Consider the following 8,705-nt stretch of genomic DNA (forward strand, 5'->3'; position numbering starts at 1 on the left):
GATTGCAGAGAGAGGGTAAAAGCAATAAGATCAAGCATAATGCATAATGAAGACAGGAATAGATGATTTTGAAATTGATTATGTGACATAAACAATTATATAGAACGATAATGCCTTTGATTTAGCACTATACAAGATTTAGAGATTAATACAAAGTAAGGAAAGAAATATCAAAAAATGTATTAAAAACTAGGGTATGCCCCTTTTATATTGTATTTTGTATAGGACTACAGTCCCAGACTAGAATGGAAGTTTTCTTCTCTGTTCTTTCCTACTAGTGCCCGTTTGAACAAAGATACTTTGTACCTTATATATATATATATATATATATATATATATATATATATATATATATATATATATAATCAAGGCTTCGGTTGTTTACAAATCAAAAATAAAAATAAAATTAACCTTGGCTTCGGCCTCTTACCAATCAAAAAAATATATATATCTCTAAAAAAATTATATTTAAAAAAATAAATAGTGAGAAATTAATAGGTGATACAAATTATATAGAAGATCGTATGTTTGAAACTATTTTGTTCATTTTTTTTAAGTTTTTCTAGGTCTTTTTAATTGGCTTTTTTAGAGGTCTTTAGCTCAAAATTTCAAGTCGAAACTTTTATCAGTACCTAAAACTAGGAAGCCGAAGCTGAAGGCTCACTATTTTAGGAACTAAAATTAGATTTTTAGTTCTTCTTTCCAATGGTGTAAGCAATTCTGAATTCTGAGCTCTAGGTCAAAAGTTATGACCCCAACAAGTTGGGGTAATTAAACACCTAGTTTTTGAATAGTTTTAGATAAATATTATTGTTTTTATTATAGTCACATGTACATTTTGAATTCTTGGCTATGGTGACTTTTGATGTTTCATCATTGTATATATTCTTACATTTTCGAATAATATGATGAATTTTGGTTTGCATACAACTCTTTTGAGTTTTGCAAGTTTTCCAAGAATTAAATATTGATATTGCAGGTATTTGATTCTCGCCATATATTGTGTTTTAGCCCATTTCTTAAAATCAGATCAGTGATATCAGAGTGGGAACATGTTGGATACAATTGATTAATTGTGTGTTCTCTTTGATGTTACATGAATGTCATATCAATTGACAAACAGTGCTTACCGAGCTCACTTGGTCAATGAAGATAGTTTTCCTTGTCTATCGAGCGTTCACAGGTTTACTCTGATAAGATGATAGTGTTTACCGAGCTCACTTAGGCGTCAAAGAAATTTAGGCACAAAAGAGTGTTTACCGAGCTCACTTAGGCGTCAAAGAAATTTAGGCACAAAAGAGTGTTAACCGAGGTCACTTGGTTAACGAAGGGAAAGTTGGAGAAAGTTAGTATTCACCGAGTTCACTCAGTTGCCAAAGGATTTCTGCAAGTTCGCAGTGTTAACCGAGCTTCTATTGGTTAACATAGGAAATCGTTCCAAAGTTAGTTTCTACTGAGCAGGGTCGGCTTACAAAGGATTTTTCTTATTTTGGCATATGAAGCTTAATTACTTTATGTATTGATTCTAGCTGACTATGATGATGAATATTAGTTATTGTAATTTGAATTTGGGTTGACTTGACAATTTGGAAGGTATAAATAAAAGGTCAATTTGAGATTTCTAGTGTGTGTGCAAGTGTGTTGATTGAATTGAAAAGAAAAGAGAGGGAGTGAACTTGAAGGATAAGCAGGTATCCTTGTGGTGTAGAAAAGTAATATTCGACCAGGAAGGATCAAGTTTAAGCACAAAAGAGATCTGGATTCGGTAATTCAATTGCATCACAATCAAGTCATTTCATTGTTACTCTCTAACCATTATAGTAGTGATCTAAAATCTCTTAGCAGAGTTGGTTTAACAACCAATTGTAAATTCTCTGACAAGGTGGCAATTCCATTGAATTGTTTTAAGACCTCTTGCAAGGCCACTCCTAGCAGGGTGATTAAATTTTCTAATAGGGCCACACCTGACAGTGTGTTTTGTAACCTTTAATAGGGTTGGCTCCTAACAGGGCTCACTTCAGAAGAGTGAAAAACAGTTACTAGTTACATTAGTGGTTTTTCCCAAATTGGGCTTCCATGTTAAATCCTGGTGTCTCATGTGTTCATGTTATTTCGCTTATGCTTGCAAGTTAATTACTAATGATGTTTTAAGATTTGCTAAAAGTAATTCACTTTGCATTTACCGAGTTACAGCAATTTCTGTTTGTTTACTAAGCATTAGCAACAATCAATTTTCTTAGTCTAAATTTTATTGTTGACATTTAAGGGATCTGGGATTTATTTTAGTGGTAACTGATTCACCCCCCCTCTTAGTTACTCCTTCTGTATTTCCAACAAAATGCTCGTGTATGCCAACTAACACAAGAACTTCTTATCAAATATAAGGATTGGCCACATGAGATTTGTCTAAATACCTTCCTTTGTGGTGCACAAAACCAAATATGTCAGATAATTTGGCAGACTCTATGAAGAAAATGGTGGAAGAGGCTTTGACTAGGCAACAAGAAGAGATGATGAGTAAGTTTTTAGAAATTTTGAAGACCCAATAATTTTCCGATTCAGTAGCACCGTTCCATGGAAACACCCCTTTTAAAGTATAGGTAAAATTTGATGTCCTAAATTTTGAAGGAAAAGTTGATGTTGATGTTGTTGATAATTGGTTATCAAAGTTAGATTGATACTTCTTTGTAAATCATTTCTCTGATGCGAAAAAAAATAACATTTGCCCTCTTAAAAGCTAAAACTCATGTCAAATTGGCACAAGAAACAAAAATATTGAATAAAGAAAGTGAAGCTGGAGAAGTGTTGGGAATACTCTCTGATACCAAACCTAATTGGGGAGAATTTGTTGAATATATAAAAGAAGCATACTTGACTAAAGATATATATAGAATAGCAATTGCTTCGACAAAAGAGGGACCATTTGTACAAGATTACACCAGTACATTCCATGCACTCTTTGCAAAACTTGGTATAGAAGATTTAGAGAAGCATAAAATTTTGAAATATTGTAGTGTGCTTCATAGATATATTCAAAATGAAATGGAATTCCTAAATATTGAAACATTGACAACTGCTTTCAAATATGCTACAAAAATTGAAGAAAAATTCAAACATAAAGGAAAAAGAGATTACTTTTCAAATAATAAGACAAGGGGTCAAAGCGGTAATAAATTTGGAGGAAAACTGGTGGGGAAGGAAGGACCCCCCCTCAAATCCACCCAAGAATACCCAATGGGCTACTAAAAAGACACAAACAGATACGAGCATGTGGTGTGAGATACATAAGAGCCCAACCCATAACACAAAGGAGTGTTGAAGCATCAAGAACTTGATGACAAAAATACATGGAGATGAAGCTAAGCCTAAATCCACACCAATAGAAACTTCTGACAAACAAGAGAATGACTCGATGATAGAAGCAGCCCCATATGCCATAGTTGCAACTGTGAAAGTAGTTCTATGTGAAGATGAAGGGAGATTGTTTCATTCACAAATGCGGGTTGATGGGAAGCCTCTATATTTTATTGTTAATAGTGGTAGCCAAAAGAACTTAATTTCTACGGAGACAACCAAGAGATTAATTTTTAAAAATGACAAGACACCCACAACCATACTCTATGGGATGGGTTAATGAAGGGAAAGACATTCAGATAAATCATAAATGTCACCTGTCATACTCACTCAAACCATTCAAGGATGAAATATTTTGTGATGTAGCAGTGCCTTTAGATGTATGTGATGTTTTGTTGGGGCAGCCATACATGTATTAGAGGCATGGGGTGTATGAATCTAGATCATGTTGTGTCACAATCAAGCTTGGTGAAAAGAGATATCGAATACTAGAGGTATGCGCAACTCAAGTTGCTTCTTTAATTATTGCTAAACAATGTAAATGTTTAACTGCTAACTAGAACTTCTATTCACCTCATGATTCACTCTGAGAAAACAAAGTCAATTGTTCTTAACACACACACTAAGGTGGCCACAACAATAGACTAGAAAAAGGAGATGGATAAAATTTTGAAAGAATACCATAGTGTGTTTAAATCACCAATAGGTGTCCCAACACACTATCAAGTCAAGCACTCTATTGATTTAGTTCCAAAAACACCATTACCACACAAGTCGATATATAGGAGGTCAGTTTTGGAAAATGATGAAATTATGAGACAAATTCAAGAACTGATTAAAAAGGACACATTAAGCCAAGTGCTTCACCTTGTCGCAGTTCTATTGTTTTGGTGAGAAAGAAAGATGGGACATGGAGACTTTGTATTTATTACAAGGTAGTTAACAAAATTACTATGAAAAATAGATATCCAATTCCTCAAATTGATGATCTTTTGGATCAACTTAGGGGGGCTAAGTTCCTTACAAAAATTGACTTGAGATCTGGATATCACCAAGTACCAATTGATCCAACGAATGTATGGAAGATTGCATTCAAGTCCAAGGAAGGTTTGTTTGAATGGTTGGTTATGTCCTTTGGCCTCACAAATGTTCCTACTACATTTATGAGGTTGATGAATGATGCACTTAGACCATTCATTGATTCTTTTGTAGTTGTTTATTTGGATGATATCCTCATTTTTAGCAAAACTTGGTCTGAACATTTGCAACATGTTGAACAAGTGCTTTTGAGTTTGTAGAAACATAAACTCTATGCCAACATAGAAAGTGTTCTTTTGGTATGCAAAGCATCTAGTACTTAGGGTACATCATTGATAGAGAGGGTCTTCATGTGGATCCCACAAAGATACAGATAATTAGAGATTGGCCACCTCTTACAAATTTTATAGAATTTTGCAGTTTCTTGGGTCTAGCTAACTTTTATCGTAGATTTATATTTTGTTTTTCACATTTATCATGGCCTCTTAACTAGTCACTCAAGGGTGGAGCACAAGAAAAAATTCGGTGGACAGAGGAAAAACAAAAAGCATTTTAGGAATTAAAACTAAGACTATGTTCAACTCCAATTTTGGTCCTTCCAAATTTGCAACAATCATTTGAAGTAGAAACAAATGCATCAGATTATGCTCTTGGCATTGTACTCATGCAACACAGACACCCCATTACATATCATAATGAGATATTTTTTGATACAATTAGAAGGTACCCAACCTAGGACAAGGAGTTGTATGCTATTGTTCAGGCCTATAAATAGTGGAGGCACTATATTTTGGGAAAGGAAATTGTGATACATACAGATCATAAACCTCTTCAATTCTTACAAACATAATGGAAGTTGCAAAATGATAAGCATCAAAGGTGGTCAACTTATTTGCAGCAATTTCACCTCAACATTCATCATGAAAAGGGAAGTAGTAATAAAGTAGCAGAATGTTTGAGTAGGCCTCCAATCATAGGCTTGACAATGGTGTTGGATTCCTATGGCCATCAAACAAAAACTTGGGCTCAACTATATGGTAATGATCCTAATTTTTGTGACATTTACAATGCAATCTTAGAAGGGAAGCGTGTTCTTGAATTTTATATACATGATGGGTTATTGTGTCATATTGATCACATATGTGTCCCTAATGAAGAAAGAGAGAAACTAATATGGGAAGCACACTATAGCTAGGTGGCAGGACATTTTGGTATTGGTAAGACTACTGCAATTCTCCAAAAGTATTTCTATTGGCCAAAAATGAAACATGATATCATTTTTTATATAAAATCTTGTGTTACATGTGCAATTGCAAAGCTTGCAAATCATAAATTGGGCCTCTGTCTACCATTACCTATCCTTGATAAACCATGACATTCTTTTTCAATGGATTTTATGTCTAGGCTTCCAAGTAGTAGAAGGGGAAATAATTGTATATAAGTGGTGGTAGATAGATTTTCTAAAATGACTATCATGGTGGCCTGCAAAAAAATGATTTCAACAGAGGAGATCGCCAAACTATTTTTTGCACATGTTTGGGTTCATTTTAGGTTGCCAAAAAGCATCATTTCTGACAGGGATAGCAAGTTCCTCAGTAACTTTTGGTCATCACTATGGGCTAGAATGGACACAAAGTTGACAAAGTCTACAGCATTCCATCCTCAAATAGATGGCCAAATAGAGGTAGTCAATAGAATGATTATCCGTATTCTTTGAATGTACCACTCCAAACACCCACGTACATGGGATGACAACCTGCTCTATGTGCAACATAGCTACAACCATGCACTCCACACTACTATAAGACACAATACATTTGAGGTTTGTCTCGGGTATCAACTATTAGCACCTATAGATGTAGTGCTACCCATCTTGCAATCTAGTCAGCTACTAAATACAGAAAAGGAAGCAGATAAAGCAGAAAAAGTTATTGAAAAGATCAAACAGTTACAACAACAAGTTCATGATATTTTAGAGTAGAGTAATAAGAAGTATAAGGAAAGACATGATCAGCATAGAACTCCTCATCATTTCTAGATTGGTGACAATGTATGGCTACACCTTCAAAAGGAGCGCCTCCAAGGATCTAATAGAAAGCTTTGTCCTATTCGGTATGGCCCATTTACCATTAAGAAATAAGTTGGTGAGAATGCTTTTGAACTTAATTTGCCACAGTTTTTAATGTGGAATTGTTATGACCTTATTTTCCTCCATTATTGGACATCTCTCAAGCTGTTGAACATATTCATGCTACTGAATTGAACGCATCCACTACTACTCCATTACAATGTGATCATGTCACTAAAGTCATGCTGAAATCTTTGAGAAATTATAAAATTCCTCTATATACGGTGGTTTGAGCTGGTCAATTCTCTCATCAAGGCAAGTGGTTAACCAAGAAACATATTAGAGCACAATTCCCTCATATATTGTAGAAGATTGATGTCATGGGGCCCATTGCCTCTTAAGGGTTGAGGAATGATATAGATTATACAAAAGATCATATGTTTGAAACTATTTTGTTCATAATTTTAAAAAGTTTTTCTAGGTCTTTTTAATTGGCTTTTTCAGAGGTCTTCTGCTCAAAATTTCAAGTTGAAACTTTCACTTGTCCCTAAAACTAGGATTCTGAAGCCGAAGGCTCACTATTTTAGGGATTGATATTATATTTTTATTTCTTCTTTCCAATAGTGTAAGTAGTTCTAAATTTCGAGCTCTAGGTCAAAAGTTATGACCCTAACAAGTTGGGGTAATTAAACACCTAGTTTTTGAATAGTTTTAGTTAAATATTGTTGTTTTTATTATAGGCACATATACATTTCAAATTCTTGGCTATGGTGACTAATGATGTTCCATCGTTATATATACTCTTACATTTTCAAATAATATGATGGCTTTTGGTTTGCATACAACTCTTTTGAGTTTTGCAAGTTTTCTAGAAATTGAACATTGATATCACAGGTATTTGATTTTCACCAGATATTGTGTTTCAACCCATTTCTTTAAATTAGATCAATAGGAAAATAATATGAAAAAATAAGAACTTCTATCTATAATAAATTAATTTATTTGCATTGCAAAAATAGGATTATAAGGGATAACTTATTTTATGGACCGCTGTGCTTTTGTTAAGGGTGTAGTATAAATTTCTTGAAGTGTAAATAAAATTTCAGCATAGAAGATATTAATCATAAAACCATTTTGACATGGATAGTAATTTAAGAATTTCTAGTTGAATTAATGCATAGCAAAAATTTTAAGCGTATAGGGAACTCGATAGGAGAGATTATAGGCATAGACATTAGTTTTCTGGATACCAATGAAATCAAGCTTTTTATAAATCTCATGATAAATACATTGGTGATTAAACCCATCAACATAATAACTAACAGATATTTTTATAATATGAATCTTGTTATCTTTAATGGAAAAATTCAAACAATCACCATATATGATCATGAGTCTAGATATAACTTTGACCTTGAGTTTGTTACATTTCATCTTAAAACCTATGAACATAATATTAATTTCTCCTTCATAACAGTGCAAAATTCACTACATAAGGATGACATTTACCAAAATTTTGATGATTCTAAAAGCTTGGTGGAAGAACGAAATATGGATGGGATGGAAAGAAGTAGGTAGAGGAATCATTTAGCTATTGAAATCTGCATCCCTAATAGCAACATAGGGGAATGAGAAATTATTGAAGAAGAACAAGGGTGGAATACATAGGTAGAGGACATATATTTTATTTAAAATTATATATCTAGCAGGTTCATTTCAACTAGATATAATGAACACCTCTAGCTACTAGTATGGAGTAAGTTAACATGTATGAAAGGATAAAATGGAGAATAACAATGCACAATTAGATAGGTTGGTTAGTTGAAAAAACATTGAAAAGAAAGAATCCATTCAACAATGCATTAAATGTCAACAACAAAGAAATTCATAGAATAAGTTAAGGAAAACATGGGATCTCTCACTACAATGATGAATGACATGACATTGATCCGTAATGATGTGTGCGATCAACTATAATCATGGCAAAAGGAACAAAGAATTCACAAACACTCAACATATTATTTAGTTAGCACAACCCCTACTCAAGGAGTAAAGCTCTCTAGTGAAGTTGATATGTTAAACAAACAAACATATTTCTTACAAAGAAAAGGAATTGAAGCAATTTTGGAAGAGTTTGGACAAGATATCTTTAACCAAATACAAGACAGTCTGATCAGGTTGCACCACAATGTAGTATTTGGTACAACAAAAATTCTAGAGGGTAGTAATATTTGTATCCCATAAA

This window comes from Cupressus sempervirens, chromosome 7 (genome assembly GCF_028749045.1).
Source record: "Cupressus sempervirens isolate cs-2001-9-10 chromosome 7, ASM2874904v1, whole genome shotgun sequence".
Classification (NCBI taxonomy): Eukaryota; Viridiplantae; Streptophyta; class Pinopsida; order Cupressales; family Cupressaceae; genus Cupressus; species Cupressus sempervirens.